Here is a 14,756-nt window from a genome sequence, read left to right as displayed (position 1 = left end):
GAAAAGTTATGACCGACCTAGATAGCATATTCAAAAGCAGAGACATTACTTTGCCAACAAAGGTCTGTCTAGTCAAGGCTGTGGTTTTTCCAGTGGTCATGTATAGATGTGAGAGTTGGACTGTGAAGAAAGCTGAGCGCCGAAGAATTGATGCTTTTGAACTGTGGTGTTGGAGAAGACTCTTGAGAGTCCCTTGGACTGCAAGGAGATCCAACCAGTCCATTGTGAAGGAGATCAGCCCTGGGATTTCTTTGGAAGGACTGATGCTAAAGCTGAAACTCCAGTACTTTGGCCACCTCATGCGAAGAGTTGACTCATTGGAAAAGACTCTGATGCTGGGAGGGATTGCGGGCAGGAGGAGAAGGGGACAACAGATGAGATGGCTGGATGGCATCACCGACTCGATGGACGTGAGTTTGAGTGAACTCTGGGAGATGGTGATGGACAGGGAGGCGTGGCATGCTGTGATTCATGGGGTCGCAAAGAGTTGGACACGACTGAGCGACTGAACTGACTGACTGACTAACATCTTCTGAGAATTTTTAGGAACAGATTCCTGGGTCCTCCACTGAACAGATTCAGAACAGATTCTGTGCAGATGAGTCCAATAAATCTTTTTTTTTTTTTTCTTGAAGAACCTCAAATAGTTTTGATGATAAATCAAGTTTAGGAGACACTGGATTAGACGAAAACAAATACTCTTAAAACCATTCAACCTGAGGGGAAGATCTTTCTAGGAACTCTTCTCTTGACATTATGATGCAGAAAAACTTTGCAATGGCTAAGAGGAGGAGAGAGAAGATATTTAGAGGATGAGGAGGATGTACTTATCCAGGAGGAATTAGAGAGCATGCTTGGGGTCCATCCCATCCCCTGCACTTACTGGGTGATTTTTCTCATCCTTTCCATCTCTGTCTACTTCTTCTTTGACAGAAACAGTCCCTCTCATTGGATGGTTAAAAAGTGTTTAAAGAGATAATGCATGCATCTTAACACATAGAGACCTGCCCTATAGACTGGCATAAAGCAAATATTTGCCTTTATCATTAAAACATTATTGACTAACAATAAAATCTTAGAATTGGTGGAGAATAAGAATCATGATTCAAAGTGGATTGAACTCAAATTGAATGTAAACTAGAATAAAGGGCAAGGAGAAGAGATTTCAGTTCAATTAAACAACCAATTATTAAATGTCCCTTTTATGTGAAGTCTTCATAGAGAAAGAATTTAGTCAGGGAGAGAAATACATATATCAGTATAAATTATACAAACTTTGGTAAGAGTGAATATAGATAGATAGATATACACAGAGAGAACTATGGTGGAAAACAGATGTGGAAATCAAGCTGGTTGTTGAGAATGTCTTCTTCTTTTTTTTTTTTTTTTTTTTGAGGAGTGATGGATTATCCTGAGAGACTGAGGCTGTCTTTGCCAATATTGTATTTAACACAGATTCACCATGCGAATTTTACAAGCCAGTAGTAAGAAGAGCTTTTGAGTTGTGTATTATGAATATTGGAGGATGAAGTATATTGACCTGATGAAAAAAAAAAAAGAATGATATCTCATTAAGAAAGCCTGTCTTAGGACTTCCCTGGTGGTCCAGTGGTTAAGATTCCATGCTTCTAATGCAAGGGGTCTGGGTTCAACCCCTGGTTCAGGGAACTAGATGCCATGTGCTGCAACTAAGATGTGTCACAGTCACATTAAAAGAAAGAAAGAAAGAATGTTATTTTCTCTTGCAACAATGACCAAGACTTCTTATTATTGATATGGGTCAAAGAGGAGAGTGAAAAAGCTGGCTTGAAATTCAACATTCAAAAAACTAAGATCATAGCATCTGGTCCTATCACTTCATGGCAAATAGAAGGGGGAAAAAATGGAAGCAATGACACATTTTATTTTCTTGGGTTCCAAAATCACTGCAGATGGTGACTGCAGCCATGAAATTAAAAGACACTTGCTCCTTAGAAGAAAAGCTATGATAAACTTAGCACATTAAAAAGCAGAGACATCACTTTACCAACAAAGGTCTGTCTAGTCAAAGCTATGGTTTTTCCAGTGGTCATGTACAGATGTGAAAGTTGGACCATAATGAAGACTGAGTGCTAAAGAATTGATGTTTTTGAATTGTGGTGTTGGAGAAGACTCTTGAGAGTCCTTTGGACTGCAAGGAGATCAAACTAGTCAATCGTTGAGGAAATCAACCCTGAATACTCATTAAAAGGACTGATGCTAAAGCTGAAACTCCAATACTTGGATCACCTGATGCAAAAAATCTGACTCATTGGAAAAGACCCTGATACTGGGAAAGATTGAAGGCGAAAGGAGAAGGGGGCAGCAGAGGAAGAGATGGTTAGATAGCATCACCAACTCAATGGACATGAACTTGAGCAAACTCCAGGAGATAGTAGAGGACAGAGGAGCCTGGACTGTGTAGTCCACAGGGTCACAAAGAGTCGGATATGGCTTAGCTGCTGCTGCTGCTACTAAGTCGCTTCAGTCATGTCCGACTCTGTGCGACCCCATAGACAGCAGCCCACCAGGCTCCCCTGTCCCTGGGATTCTCCAGGCAAGAACACTGGAGTGGGTTGCCATTTCCTTCTCCAATGCATGAAAGTAAAAGTGAAAGTGAAGTTGCTCAGTCGTATCCGACTCTTAGCGACCCCATGGACTGTAGCCCACCAGGCTCCTCCGTCCATGGGATTTCCCAGGCAAGAGTACTGGAGTGGGTTGCCAGTTACTAACTGACAACTATTGGGTATTTGTTGTTATTTTATTTTATATAATATATTTTATAGATATTAAATATATGACAGTATTTATACCAATATTCTTGGAGAACACAGTGTTGTTCAAGTAACAAAGTGTACCTCGTTCACACATGAGTAAAATTAAGATTTTGGGATTAACATCCACACACTCCTATATATAAAATAATCAACAAAGACCTACTGTATAGCACAGGAAATCTACTCATTATTTTGTAATAACCTAAATGGGAGAAGGATTTGAAGAGAATATAAATATATATATATGTGTATATACATATATATATATGTACATATGTATATAATGGAATCACTTTTCTGTAAATCTAACAAAACATTGTAAATCAACTGTACTCCAATATGAAATATTACCACCAAAACATAGCTCCTGGACCTATCTCTTCCCTCTCCAACTTCATGACCTTCTAAATTACTTAGGTTTCCCTGGTTATCTTATTTTCTTTTTCCTGCCTCTTCTCACCTTCCTCCTTTTACTTCATACATGATGACAAGGAATCAGGTACAGTCCTCTTGTTAGATGGCGTGAGTGTCATGTCTGACTCTTTGCGACCCCATGGACTGGAGGCTGCCAGGCTTCTCTGTCCATGGAATTTTCCAGGCAAGAATACTGGAGCCCGTTGCCATTTCCTTCTCCAGGGGATCTTCCTGACCCAGGGATTGGACCCGTGTCTCCTGCGTCTCCTGCACTGGCAGGTGGATTACTCACCACAGTGCCCCCTAGGAAGCCCCATCTGATGGCAGGGGAGGGAAATAATTTGAGCTCGTTAGCAAGTGAGTGGAGGGAAGGCAGGAAAAGTGGTTAAAGCTCACCATTGATGATGCTTGACTTGGTCCTATTGCCTAGACCACCAGGACAAAAAGGAGAAGAGACAAAGCAGAATTTTATATTTAGGTTACAGGATCCAGTGGCACAAAAAATGGCTAAGTTATATAATTTTGCAGATAATTCTGTAAAGAGGGAGTATCTTACCTTTTTCTTACATGAATTTTAGATTCTACTCTAAACACATTTGCCATTTAAAAACAGTACTAACTTCAACTCTGAGTAATTCAGCTCCATCACACAATACAATTGCCTCATCTTCACCAGAGCCACCTTGATGCACTGAATAATTTTAAAGATGCAAAACAACTCAACTCCACTCAGGAAGTTTGCAGTCTCCTTAATGACTCACCTCTTACTGAGTTAAAAATAATAAAGGTAAAAGTATGTGTCATTAATCTGTATGAGACCATCACATAAAAATTTTATAGTAAATGCTGCTTTGGTACTTATTGAACTTTACAGTGTGATATATTTGTAATCGTACTTGTTCTAGGAAGAGAATAAAAAGTTCACCAGTGATTAGATTTTGCTCCTTTAAAAAAAGGCCTTTTCTGCTTTAAAAAAATATTTTGCTCCTTTAAAAAAAAGGCCTTTTCTCCTTTAAAAAAATATTTTGTTCCTTTAAAAAAAGGCCCCTGAGTTATTTACACTTCGCCTAGATAAGGGTTGGCTTAAATATTGGTCATTATTCTAGGTTGAAAAGAAAAATATTTCTTTATGTGTTTCATACAACTTCAGATCACATGGTATTTGTATTATTTTGTATTTTTGATATGTACACACACACACACACACATAAACACACACGCACACACATATCTTCCACTACTAGCTGATGTGTAAGATGTGTTTGGTCTGCATCTCCTTCATTTTTAATGCTATAATATTAAATATATTGTAAGTGTATAACCTTTTGAAATGTTAATATTCAAAAATTGGGAGGCATTTTAACAGCTCATTTTAAAGATTTCATGATATTTTAAAATTAAATTTTGTATTCCCCAATGACAAATTTTATAGTTTATTTGCAAAATGTATACTCATATGCATTATCTTGAAATTCCAATACTCTCAGGAAATTTGAACGAGCACTTAATGCTCAAACTATACTTTTACCGTTGCTGTTGTCTGGAGAACACATTCAAGGTATAAGTATTTAGGAGAGATTATTGTATGCAGATAACAGCAAAATATTAGTAAGATGTCTAAAAATGTGTAATGTGGAGTATCTGAAGGGTTTCTGAGGTGGCTCAATGGTAAAGATTCTGCCTGCCAGTGCAGGAGACACAGGAGGTGCAACTTGATACCTGGGTTAGGAAGACCCCTCAAGGAGAAAATGGCAACCCACTCTAGAATTCTTGCCTAGAAAGTTGAAGAGACAGAGGAGCCTGGTTGGCTACAGGCCAGTTCAGTTCAGTCGCTCAGTCATGTCAGGCTCTTTGTGACCCCAAGAATCACAGCACGCTAGGCCTCCCTGTCCATCACCAACTCCCAGAGTCTACTCAAACTCATGTCCATCGAGTTGGTGATCTCATCCTCTGTCGTCCCCTTCTCCTCTTGCCCCCAATCCCGCGCAGCATCAGGGTCTTTTCCAATGAGTCAACTCTTTGCATGAGGTGGCCAAAGTACTGGAGTTTCAGCTTTAGCATCAGTCCTTGCAATGAACACCCAGGACTGATCTCCTTTAGAATGGACTAGTTGGATGTCCTTGCAGTCCAAGGGACTCTCAAGAGTTTTCTCCAACACCACAGTTCAAAAGCATCAATTCCTCGGGTTCTTCACAGTCCAACTCTCACATCCATACATGACCACTGGAAAAACCACAGCCTTGACTAGACGGACCTTTGTTGGCAAAGTAATGTCTCTGCTTTTGAATATGCTATCTAGGTCGGTCATAATTTTCCCTCCAAGGAGTAAGCGTCTTTTAATTTCATGGCTACAGTCACCATCTGCAGTGATTTTAGAGCCCCCCCAAAATAAAGTCTGACACAGTTTCCACTGTTTCCCCATCTATTTCCCATGATGTGATGGGACCAGATGCCATGATCTTCATTTTCTGAATGTTGAGCTTTAAGCCAACTTTTTCACTCTCCACTTTCACTTTCATCAAGAGTCTCTTTAGTTTCTCTTCACTTTCTGCCATAAGGGTGGTGTCATCTGCATGTCTGAGGTTATTGACCTTTCTCCCAGCAATCTTGATTCCAGCTTGTGCTTCTTCTAGTCCAGCATTTCTCATGATGTACCCTGCATATAAGTTAAATAAGCAGGGTGACAATATATAGCCTTGACGTACTCCTTTTCCTATTTGGAACCAGTCTGTTGTTCCATGTCCAGTTCTAACTGTTGCTTCCTGACCTGCATATAGGTTTCTCAAGAGGCAGGTCAGGTGGTCTGGTATTCCCATCACTTTCAGAATTTTCCACAGTTTATTGTGATCCACACAGTCAAAGGCTTTGGCATAGTCAATAAGGCAGAAATAGATGTTTTTCTGGAACTCTCTTGTTATTTTTGATGATCCAGCAGATGTTGGCAATTTGATCTCTGGTTCCTCTGCCTTGTCTAAAACCAGCTTGAACATCAGGAAGTTCACAGTTCACGTATTGCTGAAGCCTGGCTTGGAGAATTTTGAGCATTACTTTACTAGCATGTGAGGTGAGTGCAATTGTGCAGTAGTTTGAGCACTCTTTGGCATGACCTTTCTTTGGGATTGGAATGAAAACTGACCTTTTCCAGTCCTGTGGCTGCTGCTGAGTTTTCCAAATTTGCTGGCATATTGAGTGCAGCACTTTCACAGCATCATCTTTCAGGATTTGAAATAGCTCCCCTGGAATTCCATCACCTCCACTAGCTTTGTTCGTAGTGATGCTTTCTAAGGCCCACTTGACTTCACATTCCAGGATGTCTGGTTCTAGGTGAGTGATCACACCATCGTGATTATCTTGGTCATGAAGATCTTTTTTGTACAGTTCTTCTGTGTATTCTTGCCACCTCTTCTTAATATTTTCTGCTTCTGTTGGGTCCATACCATTTCTGTCCTTTATCGAGCCCATCTTTGCATGAAATGTTCCCTTGGTATCTTTAATTTTCTTGAAGAGATCTCTAGTCTTTCCCATTCTGTTGTTTTCCTCTATTTCATTGCATTGATCTCTGAGGAAGTCTTTCTTATCTCTCCTTGCTATTCTTTGGAACTCTGTATTCAGATGCTTATATCTTTCCTTTTCTCCTTTGCTTTTCATTTCTCTTCTTTTCACAGCTATTTGTAAGGCCTCCTCAGACAGCCATTTTGCTGTTTTGCATTTCTGACAGAATGTGGTTCACTGGAGAAGAGAATGGCAAACCAATTTTGTATTCTTGCCTTGAGAACCCCATGAACAGTATGAAAATGCAAAATGAGGAACTCCTCAGGTCGGTAGGTCCCCAATATGCTACGGAGATCAGTGGAGAAATAACTCCAGAAAGAATGAAGGGATGGAGCCAAAGCAACAACAATACCCAATTGTGGATGTGACTGGTGATAGAAGCAAGGATCATTGCTGTAAAGAGCAATATTGCATAGGAATCTGGAATGTTAGGTCCATGAATCAAGGCAAATTGGAAGTGGTCAAACAGAAGATGACAAGAGTGAACATCGACATTCTAGGAATCAGATAACTGAAATGTACTGGAATGGGTGAATTTAACTCAGACGACCATTATATCTACTACTGTGGGCAGGAATCCCTTAGAAGAAATGGAGTAGCCATCATGGTCAACAAATGAGTCTGGAATGCAGTACTTGGATGCAATCTCAAAAACAACAGAATGATCTCTGTTTGTTTCCAAGGCAAACCATTCAGTATCACAGAGATCCAAGCCTTTCCCCAACCAGTAATGCTGAAGAAGCTGAAGTTGAACGGTTCTATGAGAAGGCAATGGCACCCCACTCCAGTACTCTTGCCTGGAAAATCCCATGGACGGAGGAGCCTGGTAGGCTGCAGTCCATGGGGTCGCTAAGAGTCAGACATGACTCAGCGACTTCACTTTCACTTTTCACTTTCATGCATTGTAGAAGGAAATGGCAACCCACTCCAGTGTTCTTGCCTGGAGAATCCCAGGGACAGGGGAGCCTGGTGGGCTTCTGTCTATGGGGTCACACAGAGTCGAACACGACTGAAGCGACTTAGCAGCAGCAGCAGCGTGAAGACCTACAAGACCTTTTAGAACTAACACCAAAAAAAGATGTCCTTTTCATTATAGGGGACTGGAATACAAAAGTAGGAAGTCAAGAAACACCTGGAATAACAGACAAATTTGGCCGTGGAGTATGGAATGAAGTAGGGCAAAGGCTAATAGAGAACACACTGGTAATAGGAAACACCCTCTTCCAACAACACAAGAGAAGACTCTACACATGGACATCACCAGATGATCAACACCGAAATCAGATTGATTATATTCTTTGCAGCCAAAGATGGAAAAGCTCTATGCAGTCAGCAAAAACAAGACTAGGAGCTGACTGTGGCTCAGATCATGAACTCCGTATTGCCAAATTCAGACTTAAATTGAAGAAAGTAGGGAAAACCACTACACCATTCAGGTATGACATAAATCAAATCCCTTATGATTATACACTGGAAGTGAGAAATAGATTTAAGGGACTAGATTGATAGACAGAGTGCCTGATGAACTATGGAAGGAGTTTTGTGACATTGTCCAGGAGACAGGGATCAAGACCATCCCCATGGCTACAGTCCAAAGAATTGTAAAGAGTCGGACACAACTGAGTGATTGAGCACGCACACAAGGAGTGTCCAGATATAATCACCCCATGATAGAGTTCAGATCAGATCAGATCAGTCACTCAGTTGTGTCTGACTCTTTGCGACCCCATGAATCGCAGCACGCCAGGCCTCCTGTCCATCACCAACTCCCGGAGTTCACTCAGACTCACATCCATCGAGTCAGTGATGCCATCCAGCCATCTCATCCTCTGTCGTCCCCTTCTCCTCCTGCCCCCAATCCCTCCCAGCATCAGAGTCTTTTCCAATGAGTCAACTCTTCGCACGAGGTGGCCAAAGTATTGGAGTTTCAGCTTTAGCATCATTCCTTCCAAAGAAATCCCAGGGCTGATCTCCTTCACAATGGACTGGTTGGATCTCCTTGCAGTTCAAGGGACTCTCAAGAGTCTTCTCCAACACCACAGTTCAAAAGCATCAATTCTTTGGTGCTCAGCCTTCTTCACAGTCCAACTCTCACATCCATACATGACCACAGGAAAAACCATGGCCTTGACTAGATGGACCTTTGTTGGCAAAATAATGTCTCTGCTTTTGAATATGCTATCTAGGTTTGTCATAACTTTCCTTCCAAGGAGTAAGCGTCTTTTAATTTCATGGCTGCAGTCACCATCTGTAGTGATTTTTGAGCCAAGGAAAATAAAGTCTAACACTGTTTCTACTGTTTCCCCATCTATTTCCCATGAAGTGATGGGACAGATGCCATGATCTTCGTTTTCTGAATGTTGAGCTTTAAGCCAACTTTTTCACTCTCCACTTTCACTTTCATCAAGAGGCTTTTGAGTTCTTCTTCACTTTCTGCCATAAGGGTGGTGTCATCTGCATATCTGAGGTTACTGATGTTTCTCCCAGCAATCTTGATTCCAGCTTGTGTTTCTTCCAGTCCAGCGTTTCTCATGATGTACTCTGCATATAAGTTAAATAAGCAGGGTGACAATATATAGCCTTGACGAACTTCTTTTCCTATTTGGAACCAGTCTGTTGTTCCATGTCCAGTTCTAACTGTTGCTTCCTGACCTGCATGCAAATTTCTCAAGAGGCAGATCACGTGGTCTGGTATTCCCATCTCTTTCAGAATTTTCCACAGTTTACTGTGATCCACACAGTCAAAGGCTTTGGCATAGTCAATAAAGCAGAAATAGATGCTTTTCTGGAACTCTCTTGCTTTTGCCATGATCCAGCAGATGTTGGCAATTTGCACTCTGGTTCCTCTGCCTTGTCTAAAACCAGCTTGAACATCAGGAAGTTCATGGTTCAGATATTGCTGAAGCCTGGCTTGGAGAATGTTGAGCATTACTTTACTAGTGTGTGAGATGAGTGCAATTGTGCAGTAGTTTGAGCATTCTTTGGCATTGCCTTTCTTTGGGATTGGAATAAAAACTGACCTTTTCTAGTCCTGTGGCCACTGCTGAGTTTTCCAAATGTGCTGGCATATTGAGTGCAGCACTTTCACAGCATCATCTTTCAGGATTTGGAATAGCTCAACTGGAATTCCATCACCTCCACTAGCTTTGTTCGTAGTGATGCTTTCTAAGGCCCACTTGACTTCACATTCCAGGATGTCTGGCTCTAGGTCAGTGATCACACCATCGTGATTATCTGGGTTGTGAAGATCTTTTTTGTACAGTTCTTCTGTGTATTATTGCCATCTCTTCTTAATATCTTCTGCTTCTGTTAGGTCCATACCATTTCTGTCCTTTATCGAGCCCATCTTTGCATGAAATGTTCCTTTGGTATCTTGATTTTCTTGAAGAGATATCTAGTCTCTCTCATTCTGTTGTTTTCCTCTATTTGTTTGCATTGATCGCTGAAGAAGGCTTTCTTATCTCTTCTTGCTATTCTTTGGAACTCTGCATTCAGATGTTTATATCTTTCCTTTTCTCCTTTGCTTTTCACTTCTCTTCTTTTCACAGCTATTTGTAAGGCCTTCTCAGACAGCCATTTTGCTTTTTTGCATTTCTTTTCCATGGGAATGGTCTTGATCCCTGTCTCCTGTACAATGTCACGAACCTCAGTCCATAGTTCATCAGGCACTCTATCAGATCTATCAGATCTAGGCCCTTAAATCTATTTCTCACTTCCACTGTACAATCATAAGGGATTTGATTTAGGTCATACCTGAATGGTCTAGTGGTTTTCCCTACTTTCTTCAATTTAAGTCTGAATTTGGCAATAAGGAGTTCATGGTCTGAGCCACAGTCAGCTCCTGATCTTGCTTTTGCTGACTGTATAGAGCTTCTCCATCTTTTGCTGCAAAGAATATAATCAATCTGATTTCAGTGTTGACCATCTGGTGATGTCCATGTATAGAGTCTTCTCTTGTGTTGTTGGAAGAGGGTGTTTGTTATGACCAGTGCATTTTCTTCGCAAGACTCTATTAGTCTTTTCCCTGCTTCATTCCGTATTCAGAGGCCAAATTTGCCTGTTACTCCAGGTGTTTCTTGACTTCCTACTTTTGCATTCCAGTCCCCTATAATGAAAAGGACATCTTTTTTGGGTGTTAGTTCTAAAAGGTCTTATAGGTCTTCATAGAACCGTTCAACTTCAGCTTCTTCAACATTACTGGTTGGGGCATAGGCTTGGATTACTGTGATATTGAATGGCTTGCCTTGGAAACGAACAGAGATCATTCTGTCATTTTTGAGATTGCATCCAAGTACTGCATTTCAGACTCTTTTGTTGACCATGATGGCCACTCCATTTCTTCTGGGGGATTCCTGCCCGCAGTAGTAGATATAATGGTCATCTGAGTTAAATTCACCCTTTCCAGTCCATTTCAGTTTGCTGATTCCTAGAATGTCGACATTCACTCGACTTTGACCACTTCCAATTTGCCTTGATTCATGGACCTGACATTCCAGGTTCCTATGCAATATTGCTCTTTACAGCATCAGACCTTGCTTCTATTACCAGTCACATCCACAGTTGGGTATTGTTTTTGCTTTGGCTCCATCCTTCATTCTTTCTGGAGTTATTTCTCCACTGATCTCCAGTAGCATATTGGGCACCTACTGACGTCGGGAGTTCCTCTTTCAGTATCCTATCATTTTGCCTTTTCATGGGATTCTCAAGGCAAGAATACTGAAGTGGTTTGCCATTCCCTTCTCCAGTAGACCACATTCTGTCAGTTCTCTCCACCATGACCTGCCCATCTTGGGTTGCCCCACGGGCATGGCTTAGTTTCATTGAGTTAGACAAGGCTGTGGTTCTAGTGTGATTAGATTGACTAGTTTTCTGTGAGTATGGTTTCAGTGTGTCTGCCCTCTGATGCCCTCTTGCAACACCTACCGTCTTACTTGGGTTTCTCTTACCTTGGACGACGGGTATTTCCTCACACCGCCCTTCCTGACCTTCAACGTGGGATAGCTCCTCTAGGCCTTCCTGTGCCCGTGCAGCCACAGCTTCTTATGATAGAGTTAGTAGCAAGTAAAATAAAATCTCTGTATGTCTATTGCATTCTAATTATGTGACCCTTTGCATATCTTTAAGATGCTTGCAAACTGTTGCACAAATATTGTGGCTGAATCCTTATCAAAATTTGAATACCAGTGAAATTAATTCACCATGGTATACCCTGTATGGTTGGCTAGAGAGATATGGAGATTCCCACACAATGGCCAGATAATGGCCAATCCTGTTACTAACCAAATGATGGGAATTCTTAGGATCGTAAATGAAAAGTCACAGCAAAATCTTAAAACTATGCTAATTCAAACCAGACGTAGAAAGGTTTTGTTAAAATGTCAAAATAGTACTGTAAAGATATAGTTCTATTATTGTTTAAATAACAGTTAAACTTTAGACATTAAAATAACATCAAGACTGAAGTATAACATAAACTCCCTAAGAGTGAAAAAATAAAGTAATGCAAGGATTATCTGCCTTTAATTGAAACCTGCTCTAGTTTATTCATTGTAATAAAATTATATCGTATCACAATTTCCTAAAGCTCTTTACACAATTGTCTTTATTGACTAAATTTAGAGAGAATACTATTATGTCTTAAATGACCTCATCATATTGTTGCTATTTTTATAAACGAAAATGTTCTGATTTGTTGGATTCTAATTAATTAAACTCTAATTAATAAATTTTAATTTATCATAATTTCATTAAGGTATCTTCAATGATTATCAAAGTTTAGCTTTCATGACCTAAAATTTGGTTTACATTCTGAATTTGGTTACTGTCATCTCTGCTTATTTTCCAGTTCTACAAATTGAAATATCTATTAAGTCATTGTTTTCTTACATAATTTTCTACATAAAGATTCAAGATCTTTGTTAAATTACATGTAGAGTGAATTAATCACTTACATGTTAATATGACCTAAATTTCTTGAAGGTTAACATTTGTCTTGTCCCCTTCATCCTGTGATGAGTTGCATACTTTATTCTCTAACTCTGTGTTGGTTAGAGAAGCACTTTTTATTGATTCCTGTTATCACATTAATATAAATATGTCATACATGTTTAAAACATATGACATCAAGTTAGACATAAGTATTAATAATATCAATTAGCATTCACTATGGTGTCCTAAAACTAGCAGCAACTTTTCTTTGTGCTTGAAATTAGGAATCAGTGCTCAGAACTTTGTGTGATGATTTGTGAGTGCATGTTTGCATGTATGTGTGAGAGAGACACGTGGAGAGACAGAGACAGGGAGAGCGGCACAGAGCTCACACTCTAGCCCCAGACACAAAGGCTACATTCATGAGTATATAGTCAAGAACTGTGTGTTGAAATATGCTCAGATCTTAACTGTTTTAAAAAGAAGCTATAAAAGAGGGAAGATTACATTTTAAAGTAAGTCACCTCCTTTATACCATCAGCCTCTGGGTGCTTACTGGTTTCTCTCTGGGGTCCCCTTCCCAGTGCCATTTCTCTGTAGTGAAGCTTGTCACAGCTGCATTCTCCTCACTTGGAAACGGCCTCTCTTTTCTTCCGATTGCCCTTTGCACCTCTCCAGGAGAATCTTTCTAAAGCGCTGCATCTCTCCCAGTCTTTCTCTGCTGATTCAGTACCCACTCTTCATGGCTTTCTAGTGTCTTCACAATAAATCCTGAAGTTTCAGAATCACATGAGCTTAACTCAAGATACATCACCATGTGTGGCCCCCTGTCTTAATTTATAACCTATTCTCTGATTGTTTACTGATAATTTTTTTCCAGCCAGATAGTGTATTCCTGCTGTTGCACCCTACAGCCATCTTTCCCCCTCTTCCCACCCTATTGATTTCTCAGTGTTTCTGCCTTTATGGCTTTGTCATGAATTATCTGTGGATTGAGTGGTGTCAGTTAACATTTGCCATGCTCATCAAATCTTAACTTTGGAATTTGAACAGGTTACAGGAACAAAATTGTCTATGGTCTACAATGTCTGGGGCCTTGGGCTGAATCATCTGGAGCTCCTTTGACCACAAGTTTCGGGTTTAGGGGTAGTGTTGATGTTGGCGAGGGGCTCACTTCCTCTATACGTGGGTCTCTCATGTGACCTCTCCCTGTGACTGCCCTGCAGAAGCTGGTTTTTCTCATGCAGATCTGCGGACTTTCCAAGGAGAAAGCCCTGTGGAGGCTGTGTCCTTGTTCCTAAGCTAGCCTCAGAAGTCACATGGCATGATTTCTGCTGTGTTCTATTGGTTGAAGCAATCACAAGCCTGCCTGGGTTCCAGTGGAGGGTAATAGCATCCATTTCTTGATGGGGATCGGTGGGGTTCTAGAAGAACATGTGGGTTTAGAAATACTGCTGTGGCCATTTAGGAAAAATTATAATATGTCATAGCAGGGGCTGCAGTTCATGTCCCATATACTCTTTTAGACTATTATAGGCCCTATCAATCTTTCCCCATTCTGAACTCTTATAAACTGTGCTCTTTTCACAACCAGTGTACAGTGAGTCCCCTACATACAAACAAGTTATGTTCCAAGAGCATGTTCTTAAGCCCAGTTTGTTCATAAGTCCAATGAAGTTAGCCTAGGTGCCCACCTAACACCATCACCTATATAGTATTGTACTTTAATAGGTTTATATTTTTCACATAAATAATACCCTAAAAAACAAACACAAAAAATAAAGCATTTTTAATCTTACCTTGAAAAGAAGAGTAATACAGTGCAACAGCTGGCATACAAGGGCAACTGAAGTTCAGAGAGGTGGGGAATGGCAGAGCTGAGGATGGTCAGCCACAGGAGATGGGGGCAAGCTGCAGCTTCACTCATGCTTGATGTTGATGTCATGGGTTCTGATTTCTCTTTGGAACCAAATGCACATTCACATCTTTGTAAGTTCTCAACTTGAAGATTTGTATGTAGGGGACTTACTGTATTTCTTTGAAATGTGCACTTTTCCTAGTGCATTT

General features: G+C 40.5%; 1 protein-coding gene across 3 annotated transcripts in view; it reads left to right on the top strand.

The window, feature by feature from the left end:
• Positions 1-14,756, top strand: part of HMGCLL1 (3-hydroxy-3-methylglutaryl-CoA lyase like 1) — a 201,148-nt gene that overhangs the window by 84,716 nt on the left and 101,676 nt on the right. The gene's annotated exons all lie outside the window — the stretch shown is intronic.

Source organism: Bos mutus, chromosome 23 (genome assembly GCF_027580195.1).
Source record: "Bos mutus isolate GX-2022 chromosome 23, NWIPB_WYAK_1.1, whole genome shotgun sequence".
In the NCBI taxonomy this organism is placed as follows: Eukaryota; Metazoa; Chordata; class Mammalia; order Artiodactyla; family Bovidae; genus Bos; species Bos mutus.
The sequence above is the reverse complement of the archived record's forward strand: the minus strand, read 5'-3'. Positions and strand labels throughout refer to the sequence as shown.